Source organism: Schistocerca piceifrons, chromosome X (assembly GCF_021461385.2).
Source record: "Schistocerca piceifrons isolate TAMUIC-IGC-003096 chromosome X, iqSchPice1.1, whole genome shotgun sequence".
Taxonomy (NCBI): domain Eukaryota; kingdom Metazoa; phylum Arthropoda; class Insecta; order Orthoptera; family Acrididae; genus Schistocerca; species Schistocerca piceifrons.
In genome coordinates this window covers 705,074,480-705,086,827 of record NC_060149.1, presented here as the reverse complement: position 1 = coordinate 705,086,827, position 12,348 = coordinate 705,074,480, and the positions used below count along the sequence as shown (strand labels likewise).

Genomic DNA, 12,348 nt, shown 5'->3' with positions numbered 1-12,348 from the left:
ACCTGGGACCGTTGCCTTTTGCGGGAAAGTCCTCTACCGATTGAACTATTCGAGCTTTAATCACGACCTCCACTCCTCACAACCGTGCTTACCCCAGCCCCTGTTCTTTTACCTTTCAAGCTTGGAAGATAGAAGAAGAGACGCTGGTGGAAGTAAAGCTGAAAGTGCGGGCAATGAGACGTGTTTGGATAGTTCTGCCGTTAGAGCGCCTGCCCGCGAAGGACGTCTGAGGTTCGACTTCCGGTCCGACACGCAATTGTAATGTACCATGAAGATTATTTGTACAGCTTTGACGAATTTCCGAATCACAGCGACCTTCCTGAAAAATGGAAAAACGTGAGTGCATCTTTTTTGAAAGCAACAGTCGTGTCGTGGCAGCCCCGAAGACGGCAGCGTGACGTCTGCCGTGGCGTAACAAGATAGGAGGCAGCAGAGGGCGATTATGTGAGCGGGAGTGCAGTGGCAGTGGTCAGTGTTTGGTGGGAGCCGAGCGGCGGCGGATTCCACTGCACGCAGCGGCCGCAACAGTGAGTCGCCCCTCTCCACGCTAAATGTTACTTTCAGCTTCTTTTTTGTCGGAACATCGCTCTATACTGCGTACTTTCTAAATGACTGAAAGTTTTGGGATGTATAATTCTGGAACCGTGTAAACTGCACATTTCTACGCGAGACCCAGTAAGTAATAGATACCGGCGTCCAGTTTGAAGTGTTCCGTGACTCCCGAAAGGCATTCGATGCAGTTCCACAGTGCCGCATAATGAACAAAATACGAGCGTACAGAATATCAGACCAACTGTGTGATTACATCTACTTCCACATCAATACTCCGCAAATCACCTGACAATGTGTGGCAGAGGTTACTTCTGGTATCACTAACTGATCTCGCCTTTCATGTTTCACTCTCTAATGGCGCGTGGGAAGAATGACTGTCGGTAAGCCTTTGTATTAGCTCTAATTAATCGTATTTTGTCATCGTGGCCATTTCGCGAGATGTAACTGGGAGGAAGTAATATGTTTGTCTGCTCTTCTCGGAAAGTACTCTCTCGAAATTTCAATAGTAAACCTCTCCGTGATGCACAGCGTCTGTCTTGTAGCGTCTACCATTGGAGTTTGTTGAGCTTCTCTGTAACACTCCTGCGCCGACTAAACGATCCCATGACGACCGCCCCGCTCCTCGTTGGATCTTTTCTTCTGTTAGATTGAAGAGTTCTTAGTAAACAAAACACACCCCATCATTCTTAACAGAGAGAAATTTTAAGAAGTAAAAGTAGTTTCGGGAGTGATACACAACCATAAGTGTTCGCAGTATATACTGGGTGGTCCATTGATCGTGAACGGGCCAAATATCTCACGAAATAAGCGTCAAACGAAAAAACTACAAAGAACGGAACTTGTCTAGCTTGAAGGGGGAAACCAGTTGGCGCTATGGTTGGCCCGCTAGATAACGCTGCCATAGGTCAAACCGATATCAACTGGGTTTTTTTAAAAATAGGAACCCCCATTTCTTATTACATATTCGTGTAGTACGTAAAAAAATATGAATGTTTTAGTTGGAGCACTTTCTCCGCTTTGTGATAGATGGCGCTGCAATAGTCACAAACATATGGCTCACAATTTTAGACAAACAGTTGGTAACAGGTATGTTTTGTAAATTAAAATACAGAACGTAGGTACGTTTGAACATTTTGTTTCGGTTGTTCCAATGTGATACATGTACCTTTGTGAACTTATCATTTCTGAGAACGCATGCTGTTACAGCGTGATTTCCTGTAAATAGCACATTAATGCAATAAATGCTCAAAATGATGTCCGTCAACCTCAATGCATTTGGCAATACGTGTAACGACATTCCGCTCAACAGCGAGTAGTTCGCCTTCCGTAATGTTCGCACATGCATTGAAAATGCGCTGACGCATGTTGTCAGGCGTTGTCGGTGGATCACGATAGCAAATATCCTTCAACTTTCCCCACAGAAAGAAATCGGGGGACGTCAGATCCGGTGAACGTGCGGGCCATGGTATGGTGCTTCGACGACCAATCCATCTGTCAAAAAATATGCTATTTAATACCGCTTCAACCGCACGCGACCGAGCGAGGTGACACAGTGGTTAGACAATGGACTCGCTTTCGGGTGGACGACGGTTCAATCCCGCGTCCGGCCATCCTGATTTAGGTTTTCCGTTTTTCCGTGGTTTCCCTAAATCGCTCCAGGCAAATGCCGGGATGGTTCCTTTCAAAGGTCACGGCCGACTTCCTTCCCCGTCCTTCCCTAATCCGATGAGACCGATGACCTCGCTGTCTGGTCTCCTTCCCCAAACAACCCAACCCCCAACCGCACGCGAGCTATGTGCCGGACATCCATCATGTTGGAAGGACATCGCCATTCTGTCACGCAGTGAAACATTTTGTAGTAACAACGGTAGAACATTACGTAGGAAATCAGCATACATTGTACTATTTAGATTGCCATCGATAAAATGGGGGCCAATTATCCTTCCTCCCATAATGCCGCACCATACATTAACCCGCCAACGTCGCTGATGTTCCACTTGTCGCAGCCATCGTGGATTTTCCGTTCACCAGTAGTGCATATTATGCCGGTTTACGTTACCGCTGTTGGTGAATGACTTTTCCTCGCTAAATAGAACGCGTGCAAAAAATTTGTCAGCGTCCCGTAATTTCTCTTGTGCCCAGTGGCAGAACTGTACACGACGTTCAAAGTCGTCCCCATCCAATTCCTGGTGCATAGAAATATGGTACGGGTGCAATCGATGTTGATGTAGCATTCTCAACACAGACGTTTCTGAGATTCCCGTTCTCGCGCAACTTGTCTGCTACTGATGTGCGGATTAGCCGCGACAGCAGCTAAAACACCTACTTGGGCATCATCATTTGTTGCAGGTCGTGGTTGACGTTTCACATGTGGCTCAACACTTCCTGTTTTCTTAAATAACGTAACTATCCGGCGAACGGTCCGGACACTTGGATGATGTCGTCCAGGATACCGAGCAGCATACATAGCACATGCCCGTTGGGAATTTTGATCACAATATCCATACATCAACACGATATCGACCTTTTCCGAAATTGGTAAACGGTCCATTTTAACACGGGTAATGTGTGACGAAGCAAATATCGTCCGCACTGGTGGAATATTACGTGATACCACGTACGTAGACGTTTGTGGTTATTACAGCGCCATCTATCACAAAGCGAAAAAAGTGGTCCAACTAAAACATTCATATTTCTCTACGTACCACGCGAATATATAATAAAAAATGGGGGTCCTATTTTTAAAAAAACGCAGTTGATATCCGTTTGACCTATGGCAGCGCCATCTAGCGGGCCAACCATAGCGCCATCTAGTTTCCCCCTTCAAGCTAGACGAGTTTCGTTCTTTGTAGTTTTTTCGTTTGATGCTTATTTCGTGAGATATTTGGCCCGGTCACTATCAATGGACCACCCTGTATAACGTCGGAAGTTCTACGAGGCCTTTCGCGGACTATGTTGCCGCTGTATCCAGAGAAGTCGGTGCACTAGAAAATTGTATCGAAGTGCAGGTAGACCTGTATAAACAAATGTAACGTGTATCTTACAATAAGGTAGAAAGACTCATTATTGAGTGAGTACACGATTGCAGAACAATCACTGGAAGCAATCACATCCATGACATATCCAGGAGGACGCGTAGGTAGCTGTTTAAAGCGGAACGACCACATAAAACTGATCCCAGGTAAGGCAGATGCCAGACTGAGACTCAATGGAAAACTCCTCAGAAAGAGTACTCCACCCACGAAAGTGGTAGCTCACAAAATCCTCGTTCGACCAATACTTGAATGCTGCTCGTCAGCCCAGGATCCGCACCAGATAAGATTGATAGAGGAAATACAGAACATACAATGAAGAGCAGTGCGTTTCGTGACAGGGCCATTTAGCAATCGTGAAAGCGTAACTGAGATGCTCAGCCAGATCAAGTGGTGTGGTTTACTATCAAAATTCCAAGAGTGTACGTTCGCAGAAGATTCAAACGATATGTTCTCCCCTCCTACGTATATTTCTCGAAAAGACCACAAAGGTAAAGTTAGAGCGATTCGAGCTCACAGAGAGGCTTACCAACAAGCGTTCTTCCCTTGATCATTCGCGACTCGAATAGGAAAGGGGTAAGTGACAGCTGAAATAGGAACGGTGTAAATGACAGTTGGAACAGGAAAGGAGTAAGTGATAGTTGTACACAAAGCACCCGTCGGCACAAGCCATAAAGTGACTTGCGGAGTAAAGATGTGGGTGAAGTTGTAAATATGTTATGTTTCCTTGTTGCTTGTCTACGCAGTCATGTGTTACTGTTGTCTGGAGAACCACGAAAGGTAGGCCCAAAAATCTCACCGGAATAGGTTTACTTCCTCCTCACACAATGGCCCTTCAGCTCATGGCGTGTGAGACAGTGTCTTAAGTGTAACTATTGACACCGCGGAGATTGTGAGACCTGAGTTTCTCCTGGCGTATACAATGGCGGGGTGTTCTCCCGCCGAAATATCGGCGGTCGCTGAAAGTGTTACCTGGCTGAATTCCCGGAAGTTATTTGACCGCGGAGATTTTTTGTATTCAATCTATTACACGAGTGCATCATCAAGAAGTTTTGGTCAGGGTCAAATACTACTGGTGACAACTTGGTCCACCAGCAACATTCGAAACGGCTCGCTCCGAGTTGTGTTCCACCGCACAGGGCTGCGTCAGCAATTTCGGCAGCGGAGGCGGGTCTTTTGTCAGTGGAGTGTCTTATACCTCCTCTCGCCATCCGCTTTATATTCCCCACGATTTCTTTCATTCACTATGTCTACAAATCTGCCATGTCCTTTTCAAAGGAACCATTTCGGCATCCGCCTTAAGAGATTTGGATAAACCACGACACAACCAGGTGCGAAAAGGACTACTATGGGGATTAGTTTCTCTAATATCCTCCACATCTCCAAAAGATGTATTTCACCTATCCTTGCCTTCAGCAATGTAGTGTGAATGGCTGAAGCCCGTCGGTTTCACACTCTATAGACGTACTTGAACAACGTGTACTCAGTGTCGCTTTCTATATCCACAGCCGGCCGGTGTGGCCGAGCAGCTCTAGGCGCTTCAGTCTCGACCCGCGTGACCGCTACGGTCTCAGTTTCGAATCCTGCCTCGGGCATGGATGTGTGTGATGTCCCTAGGTTAGTTAGGTTTAAGGAGTTCTAAGTTCTAGGGGACTGATGACCTGAGATGTTAAGTCTCATAGTGCTCAGAGCCATTTTCTATACCCACCATCACCCTCTCACTCGCGTCTTCCATTAGTTTATCAGATTCAGTACTCTCTCCAAGTCCCTACTTCATTTGGATCGAGTTAACTCAAAGCCCAAAACTCCAGTGACTGCTCAACCCTTTCCCAAAGGTTACAGGATATACGAGTAAACCCCTTGAAAATGCACTCAGTTAGCCTCGGAGCGCTGTTCATAGTGTAAAACTGAAACCAGGCGGGCAAGTGATCCTCCAACAGTGAAATAAGTCGTAGAAATGAAGTGGTGGGTACATATCCATAGAATGAATGGTACCACAGTACTAAGACGAGACGACGTGAGACAGAAAGGGCCTATCGCGTTCGTTTCAACGTGGACTCTCCAACGTGACTACAAGGAAAGGTGTACCACTCGCAGCTACGCAGCATGGCGTAACAACAGGGGTCGTACAAAGATCCTAACTGTTCGGGGCCGAAGACGAGTGTTTTGCCTTGTCTATGAAAAGCACTCTCAGTCCCGACAGGAATTACTGTTAACAGTGAATGTAATTCCACCTCAACCAGTTTCGCGCGGGGAACTGCATTCGATGGACATTTGGAATCGAGTACCTAGCAAAACGCCACTGAAGACAGCGGCACATAAAGCTGCACGTCTTCGGTACGCGAAATAACACAGAAACTGGACAGTAGTTGATTGGAGGGGTGTAGTAGGTCCGACCATACACGATTTTGCTCTTTGTAAGTGACAGAAGGCATCGAGTCGATGAACGGCCTAATGAGGTTAGCGTGAACATGAACTATCATGGTTATTTCAAGTGTGCACCTTTCTCCGACACCTACGTGTTGAACGTGCTGTGGATAGTCCTGACTTGCAAAAAAAACAGCATCCATGTTCTCAGGGCTGCACTCATACGTTCCTGTATTGACGAACATTCAAGCACCTTATTGCATCTCGACTGACCCGTGAAATCAACCGATCATATTCCAATAGAATTTTATTTGCAACAGTGGGTGAAACGTTCGACTCTATTTCCCAGAAATTTGGTGGCCCTACAGATTCAACCGAATGTGGCACACCTGAAGAAAGTTCTGGGTTCTCTTCCTCAGCGATAGATGCGATTTCACGAGGTATTAACGTGTTGCCTCCTGGGGCTGTCTAATTTCTTGTCCCGTTAGCTGATCTAGAAATACACGTTTTGACCAATTTAAAGTGGTGCTATCACGTAAAACCATTTGCAGGGACAGATGGCAAACTTCGATTCACATGAAGAACCCTAACGAACTGAAAATGAGCCATGAAATTAACCAATTTCATGGGTCATTTTCATTACAGTTCTTCATTAGAGTTCTTCATATGAATCAAAGTTTTCCTTCTGCCTTACATAACTTTCGCTAGGTCTGAGTCACACGCAGCAAATTTGCCAGTTTGCAGAATAGCCTCGCGGTTTAAGGACTGCGGCAAACTGTTTGCTGGCAAAATGTCTGCTTTAAATGTCGACTTTCAGGAGCAGTTAGCGTTATTACTTATTTTGGTGCTTATCGATGCACGGACGCAGGATAAGGAGCAAAATGGAGAGGTCCCTGAACGGGTACTCTCTCTTTGTTGAACTGAGATTAGCTTTGGAACGAAACTTATTTTATCAGTGCGATACGTCGTGTTGAATATCACATTTAGTTACTATTTGAAATTATATGTATTTTAGCAGTGATTGTAGCGCGCGACAGGCTTTTAATGGGATAGAAGAGGTATATGGTGACGCGTGTCGTGTCACGGTACACACAACACTTGAAATCATCACCAGAGCCTCAGTACAGATATGCTTAAATGACGTCATTTTCCTCTTTAGGATATTGTGATTAGTTGGTTGAACATAGGAGATAAAAATTAAAGGGAAATGACACTGGTGGGCAAAACGCACGGACGAAAGTAACTTTCGCATGATTTGTCACCGCCTAGAAAAACAGCTCGATGAAACTTGAACCATACATAGAAAGAATTGCTACAGTGTATTGTATTGTGTATTAAACTAGGGACCTAGAAAAACGACAGAGAGGCTTCGTCCAGCCGTAGCCCTCAGTGGATCACAACCCGATAACAGGCTACGGCAGTCCACCCACCCCACCGCCGCCCCACACTGAACCGAGGGTTATTGTGCCCCGCCCACCCCCCACCCCCGGGAACGTCTCATACCAGACGAGTGTAACCCCAAATGTGTGCGTGGTAGAATAATACGCGTATTTGGAGACGGTGTTTGCACAGCAGTCGCCGATATAGTGTAACTGAGGCAGAATAAGGGGAACCAGCCAGCATTCGCCGAGGCAGATGGAAAACCGCCTTAAAAACCATCCACAGGCTGGCCGGCACACCAGACCTCGACACTAATCCGCCGGGCGGACTCGTGCCGGGGACCGGCACGCCTTCCCGCTAGAGAAGCAGCGGATAAGACCGCGCGGCTAGCCAAGCGGACAGATTGCTACAGTACAGTACAGCTGATACCTGAAAGAAATACGCAATGAGACTAACAGAAATGACACTTTCATCCAAAGACAATAATCACATTCAAGTCACTGCCATTTATGATGGTCCCCTGGACATTAAAAACGCGGGGCGCGGTTCTTAATAGGGTGTGTGATCACGACGGACGGCAACGCATGCTCTGAAACGTGGTCCCATGCCGGCCACAAGGTTCGTAATGACTTCCAGTCCTCACCAGGACTTGACTGACAATAGCTGTATGGTCGCTGGCGCATGCAATCGTGCCGCACTACGTCTCCCCAAAGCATCCCATGTTTACTCGATGGGATTTAAGTCGAAGGAACGGGCAGATCGTTTCATTCGCCGAGAATCTTCTCGTTCCAAGAGCTCCTTCACCTGCGCAGGTCGCGCATTGCCATCCGTAAAAATTAAGTCTGGGCTAAAAGCACACCCTTGAAAAAGCACACATGGGGAAGGAGTGGAGTGTCACAATAACATTGACCAGTGAGTTTACACACTTCAATGATTTGGAGGTCAGAACACCAATGCAACATTATGCCTCTCCTCGCTATAATTCCTGGGCCACCAAAACGATCATGTTCGACAATGTCCCTGAGTGCATTATTTCTTCCCACATCTCGGCATTTGAACCATTTTTGAACTTTGTCGTCGACGGGACGTTTAAACCTTATATTGCATTCATTCCTTTATTTCCCGACATTGCCCATTGAATGCAAGTGCCTCACAGAGATAAATGGTTGCAGTTGATTAAATTTGCGGATAATCCGATGTACTGATGTGGATCGTTGTGATAACACGTAAAAACGTCCTTCATCAAAGTCCGTTGTTCTCCTTGTAAAGACGAGAAAATATTTTCTGGCGTGACTTGTACGATTCACTTATCCCGTACACAGCACAAATGTTTTCACCCGCCTTCAGCTGCCCCTGTGGCCGAGCGGTTCTAGGAGCTTCAGTCCGGAACTGCGCTGCTACTACGGTCGCAGGTTCGAATCCTGCCTCGGGCATTGATGTGTGTGATGTCCTTATGTTAGTTAGGTTTAGGTAATTCTAAGTCTAGGGGACTGATGACCTCTGATGTTAAGCCCCATAGTGCTTAGACACATTTGAACCATTTTCAGTTGCCTTCGTTGCCTGTACCCCTTTATTAATGCAAAGAGAACAAAATTTCACATATATTGTACCCTGTTTTTGTTTCACACCCTGTTTTCTAAAGCTTAAACAACATTTCACCTAACCTTTAACCATGCAACATTCAACAAATCATCACAAGATTAATTATATAACCTCAAACAAAAAATGACGATTGATGAATGTACTTATAGCAACCTACGTGACAACATGCCCAACAAAACCTCCACGAACTGATGTACCAACCTAGTTCTTCAGGTTAATTTTACTCAAAATGTTAGGTTACATACTTTACGTCACATGCTACATAAGCAGCAGTCACAATGCTGTTTTATACGCAATTATATCCAACGAAACGCAGTTTTCAGAAAAATAAATGGTGGACCCCACTCAGTATCTCAGCATTGAGTTTATTCTGTGTGAAGTGCACCACACTACAACACGAGCACTTCAACAAGAGATCAAGTGGAAAGCAACACCTCCTCTACGAACTTCTGAACCCTATAATGTTGCAATTTCGTGGAGTTCGACATGATGTGAGTTTACTTTAGTGATAACAAAATCATGTCGAAAGTATGCATTCGGTAGCCATGGCAGTTAATGAGTGGTGAAGCGGTCGACCAAGGAAATGAATATACTGAACAGACTACCCTAATGCACTTCCAGGAAGGTGAAATTGTCTCCAGTGTGGCACATCCTATGTGGCGAGAAAACTGTGAGCAAGCCATGTGTGGAGTTGAGGGGTGAGCGCCCATTTAGCCACTATCGAGTACGGTTGTGTGCGGAGCTCGCTGCGAATCTGCGAGTGGGACAAGCAGTCGGTCGTGTGTCGCTGTAACTTGTGAGTACAACAGAACCATTCAGCCATGGAAGCTCAGATTAGAAACTCTACGTTGAAGTTATTGTTCCTGTTCGGATATGAAAGACCGAACGTGTTCGAAATCATCGACTGGTTATTCGAAAGATAGGTTTGCAAGATGATGACAATTACGGTTTTACATATGATTTCCTTGGTAATTCAGTATACGTGAAAGTCCAAACGTTGGACATGTACCAGGATTATGAACAAGACAGGCGGTTCTACGAACTTTCTTTATTCGAATGGCGAATCTGGTCCAATTGCGATCAGCTGTGTTGCGTTTGGGTTTCGATATGTGCGCGCGTTCAACCTCCTTTTGAACTGAAGTTCGATCTAATCAGACAATCGTGAACTCCTTATGGCGCGGGTCTGGAGATTACTGGTGACAGATGGACAGGCAATAAACCTTTCAATGTAGACAATACTGAGCGAAATGTTGGAGTTGATCTTATTAAGCATATCCCGTCTTATATGACCGTTCGAAGCTTCAAAGCCTTAGTTTCTTACATGTATAGGGTGCAGCTCCACGGGTCATCTCAAGGCTAACTGCCCCGTGTAAAATCATTAAGGAAGGATAATCAGGTGCTACTATCCGCTGAAGATAGAAGAAATCAGGAAAGCCCGATGTATAGGCAAACGTTACCGACCCCTTAAAGGAAAACTGGAATCGGAGGGATCGGACTCACCAAGTTGGGGAGAAACTGCAGAGAATCAGGATTCAGCTCGACGTAGAATGTTGACAAATATACAGAGTGCAGCGGTCAATTCACCATGTCCGCATCAGGTCTCGCACCCAGACCTTAGACGGTAGCAAGACACGTGCAAAGGAAACTAAATGTTTGTCAAACATTCCGAGGTTCCAAAAGCCCACAATTCCGGTGGTATTCAAGTGTTATCAGCAGATAGTGAGATGCTAACTGACGAGGACAAAAACCTTAAATTAATAGAAAAATTCCAAAACCAAGCTTCCGGTGGAGCCTACCCAAACAAGTAGACTAAACAAACGAAATGGCTAACTAGAACACAAAGCAAGAAGAGGGTACTGGAGTTAGAACGAAAACGGGCACGCACGAGAGAAATCTTTAAGAAATTTCAGACAGGCTAAAAGGCACCAGATGAGGTAATTTCGGTAACGGTTGCCATTCAGGATGGAAAGTCAGTATGCAACTGGACAATCAGACTAAGAAAATCACGGTAGCATCTTACCCGTATACTCCCAATTCGATCATATCTTGGTCGGAGAATACCGAACAACAGTGAATGTAATACTTAAAAGTTGGCTGTGGTAAATATCTCTCGGATAAGCTCGGTGATAAAATTACAATGTTCGAAAGACTATCTTTATGCAGCTAATAGAAATTCTCATATTACAAGAGGCTGTAACAACTAAAGTAGTGGATATCACGGATATGATGACACTATAAATATCGGGAATGAAGGAGGAACTGCAGCTTTATTCAGAGAAGGTAGTCAGTGCAGGGCGCAAGCCATTTCAGAAACTGTTGGGGCATAACAGTCCAACTACATGACATAATTTAAATTAACGTATATGTGTCGCCAGGGGCTAATGAAACGCGGAACAGAAATGACTTCTATCGAAATGGGACAGTTGAACCATTAACGAACGTTAGGGCTGCCACCGACCTAGCAGGAGATTTTAATTGTGTGTTACGCTACAAAGACCAGACAACTAATTTTGATTTGTATCAAGGGCTACAAACTTTAGTAAATTAGAATTGAAAGACACGTGGACCTACTTGAAACCATAACTTACCGGCTGTACATAATTATGTTAGCAGTACATCAGCAGATAGATTAGATAGCGCCTATGTTAATAAAGAATTCCTATGCAGTTTCTTTGACTGTGGGATATGGCCTATAAACTTCTCCGATCATTGCACGTTCCATGTGTCATTCATATATAACCTACAAAAACCTTCTCGTGGCCGTGGGCTATGGTAAATTAATGTGTCGTTCAGAATGAGATTTTCACTCTGCAGCGGAGTGTGCGCTGATATGAAACTTCCTGGCAGATTAAAACTGTGTGCCGGACCGAGACTCGAACTCGGGACCTTTGCCTTTCGTGGGCAAGTTCAAATGGTTCAAATGGCTCTGAGCACTATGGGACTTAACATCTATGGTCATCAGTCCCCTAGAACTCAGAACTACTTAAACCTAACTAACCTAAGGACATCACACAACACCCAGTTATCACGAGGCAGAGAAAATCCCTGACCCCGCCGGGAATCGAACCCGGGACGTGGGCAAGTGCTCTACCATCTGAGCTACCCAAGCTTCACTCAGTACCCGTCCTCACAGCTTTAATTCCGCCAGTACTTCGTCTCCTACCTTCCGAACTTCAGAGAAGCTCTCCTGTGAACCTTGCAGAACTAGCACTCCTGGAAGAAAGGATATTGTGGAGACATGGCTTTGCCACATCCTGGGGGATGTTTCCAGAATGAAATTTTCACTCTGCAGCGGAGTGTGCGCTGATATGAAACTTCCTGGCGGATTAAAACTTTGTGCCGGACCGAGACTCGAACTCGGGACATTTGCCTTTCGCGGCCAAGTGCTCCTTGCCCGTGAAAGGCAAAGGTCCCG

At 45.5% G+C, this 12,348-nt stretch overlaps 1 protein-coding gene across 1 annotated transcript in view; it reads left to right on the top strand.

Moving 5' to 3' along the window:
* Positions 1 to 474: 474 nt before the first annotated feature.
* LOC124722627 (organic cation transporter protein-like) overlaps positions 475 to 12,348 on the top strand; it is a 348,546-nt gene continuing 336,672 nt past the window's right edge. Inside the window, exon 1 of the mRNA XM_047247761.1 lies at positions 475 to 527. The gene's annotated coding sequence lies outside the window, so the exon portion shown is untranslated. The remainder of the gene's footprint in view (positions 528 to 12,348) is intronic.